This window comes from Austrofundulus limnaeus, unplaced genomic scaffold, assembly GCF_001266775.1.
Source record: "Austrofundulus limnaeus strain Quisiro unplaced genomic scaffold, Austrofundulus_limnaeus-1.0 Scaffold327, whole genome shotgun sequence".
NCBI classification, from domain to species: Eukaryota; Metazoa; Chordata; class Actinopteri; order Cyprinodontiformes; family Rivulidae; genus Austrofundulus; species Austrofundulus limnaeus.
In genome coordinates, this window is record NW_013952729.1 from 419,796 (window position 1) to 423,818 (window position 4,023).

Genomic DNA, 4,023 nt, shown 5'->3' on the forward strand with positions numbered 1-4,023 from the left:
TTTGTAACTGATTAATTGAATATTAGATTCATTTTTGTATTTTATACTTTCTGATCATTTCAGTCTGTAAGGTTGAAGCTGACAAAGAGTTGGTGTGTGTTATCATGTGTTCTTTCTCTTAGCCTAAACAAAACTGAGTGACGTTCTGACGTCTGACATAAAAGGTAACACCTCTGGTGTGTAAACCAGGAAGAGATGTACATTACAAGCGGAATTCATTATTATAGTAGAAGAAGTTGTCAGGGTGTTAGAGTCTCTGCTTCTGAGCAGGGTTGTGCTGCTGTGTTTGGGTTTTCCTGATATCAGCCCAAGGTCTGACTGAGGCCTGTGTGCTGAGTGCTGTTCTGTGAACCTGATTGGAGTCAGAAGATTGAAAATAAAGTTTTAAAGAAGAAATCCAACTGAATTCTGTTTATTCGGACATGCCATTTTGAACAACGCATATTTTTCCAACAGTATGCAAAGTGGTACTGTTTAAAAAATATCAAAATGTGTTTGTTTTTGCTTTTAAGTATGCTAAATGTATTTTTATGCATTATTACTTTTGTTAAAAATACTTCCAAAAACAAGTCATTTTTTGTGCTTTCTTTTGGATTTTGAAAGACCAAAATCACAGCATAGATAAAAAAAAAAGGTTATTTTCATGGAAACTTTTCCAAAATTAAGTAACATTTAAAAAAATAAAGTTAAGCCATAAATACACAATGACTCAAAGCAAAAGTGACATAAATATAAGACAATGTAGGAGTAAATAAGTCACTGTTCCTCACTTATATATGGTTAGGGAAATGTTTGATTCGACAGGAAAAACAAACAAACAAACAAACAAAAGAAAGATAAAAAGAAAAACTCACATTTAACAGACCACAATCTTCTCAGAAACAGCAAAACATAAAAAAAGAGAACAGGTATTTTTGATAGTTTACATGTCAAACATACACTCTAGAACTGAATCTTTTGGTTTAAACCTCTTGCAAAATACAAGCCTATACAGAACTAATTAATATTCTGATACCAAAATAAAAAAAGCAAAACCACAAAGATGCATCTAAATGAGCTGTCATTAGCCAACTGAATGAACAGAAACCTGCTACAACTAGTAACTTCCAACTGTAGGTTTCAGACTGCGGGGTTGTCCGCAGGGCACCTTGTGGAGTGTAAATTTGTGCAGCTGAGTGAGCTGGTGTGTGTGGAGGAAAGGTGGTGTGAGGTGGATGGGGGTTCCTGTGTTCACCGGGCACTTTGCCTTCGTAAACAACCCTTGTCTTCACCTCAGAACAMCAGGAGACATGACAGCCATACGGTCCCTCTGCAGCTGGCTAATTGTGTGCTGTGCAGCATGATTGTGAAGTGGATGCTCTCACCCCTCCTTCGAGCATGTGCTGATGATGAAAGAGGAAGACTTGGCCGTAAGAGTGTCACGGATCAATTGTGACAGAACAAACATAATTTATGTATTTTGATTAGAAAATTTCAACTTTTTAAAACTTTTTTGTTAGTTTTACATAAATGATATGTTTAGAGATTACATTTGCATTTGCTTAAATGGTCTTTATAGAGGGATGCTTTATGAGAGCTGAATTGTCTGTCAAGGCAAAGATGACCATTWCGTCCCCTACCAATTTCATAATAGGTTCACCATCAGAGGTTTCTTCTCTTCATTTTTGAAATTTGGAGATGACCTCTCATAATTTCTGACCTGAGTAAATGCACAAAAAGACAAAAATTCTAATCTTGCTTTATTGATTCCCCCCTGGGAACACAGCTGCTTATACTTGTCTCAAAAATGATTTAAACGTGACTGTTGTGTCAATGGGTCACATTTTCGTTACAACTAAAACCTCATCGTTTCACACTACAGAAGCCAGAGGTATGCTAATGAAAAGGCATGATTTGAAGTCTGTTATTAACAACATATATGTGATGGCAGAACAAAATAAGCTAATTTAAATATGACATCATAACTTTCAGGTTTAATCTACTTTTCATTAGAAGTATTCGGGAAAAAAAGATACAGTCCTATTTTTCATGAAATTAATGTGCCAATAGTAATCCGACACTACTACTGATCACTGTTATGGTTTGTCTGGGTTCTTGTGTTATTTTGGTTCTAGTCTGTTTTTTTTTTTGTCTTGTCCCTCTCTGTTTACCTGCTCCTTCCCCACCTGTTCCTCATGTTTGTCTCCCAGGTGTTTCTTGTTTCTGTTCGTTAGTTCTCCTTTATATTCTGTTCTCTGTCTTCAGACTGTGTCAGATCTTTGTTTGCTTTTGTTGTCGCATGCCAGGTCCTAGATTCTTGTTTGTATTTTTCCAGTCATAGTCCTGGAAAGTTTGAATATTTTTCTGCWGCCACGTCAGCACTTTGATTTTGTTTTGCAACACTTTTGCACTTTAATCACTCAGTTCTGAATCTGGGTTTCAAACCACCCAAGCCCTAAATCATAATAACAGATACATAAGATCTTCAGCCACAAGTAGAAGAACATCTTGGATACTTCTTTAAAGAAAATGCTGCATGGAGAATGATTATTTGTACATTTCATCACTTCGAGACAAGAATGACTTTTTAAAAGACAATTGATAAACCAGCTCATCATTGCCACTTTTTTGAACTAAGTGCAAAACTGCCAATGAATGAGATGAACGTTGACATGCAAATAACTCTCCAATTAGTATTACTATAAAATATGTGCAACCCCCAACATTTTAGGACCACCCAAAGCCCAAAGGCTTCACTGCTTATTTGGCTACAAGCTAATTATTGTTGACATCAAATATTTTTGCATTTTAAGGCTTGACACGGCCCAGCCCAGCTCCTGTCACACTTATTCTACCCCGGCCATGGCTGTCTTTGCATTGAGCAGAGTGCTGCCTCAATGTGGACGGAATAGTCTAATTACATGTATTAATATTATACACGCTCAAATCTAATTTAGTTTTATTTGCAACACCAATACATAGACTTCATCAAACATAAAGGAAAAGTAACAAAGACGTACCGGCTCATCCAGTAGTATGGCACTTAAGAAAAGAGAGCAGGACGACAGAGAACGATAAGCTAATGATAGCTACTGTTGCAGTGCAAAAAGGCCTACAGYTGTATATTCCTATATGAGAGTTCACATGCCTTGAACTTTTTTTGTAAAATAATTTTTATGCATCTTTATTTTTGATCCTTTTTTAAAATGTTCATTTTCTTGGGTTTGCCTGTTATTTATCTCCAACTGGATCTTGTTTCTAACCATGGATGTTTTTTGGTGGGTCTAGGTTTTGTCATTAAATACCAACTATGATCATTCACACTTCTAGCATAGATTGCTTTTTAAAACAAAAAATTTGTTTGGGTTTTAATTAATGAATAATTGCTTAATTCAGACTCTATTGTGAGCAGCATTTAAAATGCATAAAACAAAAGTCAAGTATGTAGCAGCTGCAAACTAAAACAAAACTGTAAAACTAAATTTATGTCAAGGTCTGTGAGATCTACAATATTAAAAATGCATTTTGTTTAGGAACAACAAAGCCAAGACTGTAAAATAAGGAAGCAATATCATTAAAATGCATTAAAACTGAATGTAATATATAAAGTTATATTTAGGAAGAAATATTTGGGGGTTCATAGGTTATCTACTGTAAATGCATGGATGCATGTTAACAAAAACAAGGTCGGTAAAAACATTTTATTCAGCAAAGTAAGAATGAAGAAATGAACAGGAAGAAAGACAATGTCATGCCAGCTGAGGATGGTAATACCCCCAGCATCAGATTTTACCTTTTATGCCAGCAATACAATAGGGTGATCAAAGCCAATGACCTACTTTCTCTTGCCTAATTCAGTCTCACCCAAATTTACCTTTAGGGAATGAAAAGGGAGTCCCAGAAACTGCAAGAATTCCCTAGATAAGAAAACATGATGTTGAATGCTAAAAGAACCAATGCATTGTGATAAAAAGGAAGAAAAAAATAAAATGTCAGAGACAAAGGTATCCACCCCCCACAACTCACTGACTGCGTTCATCAAAC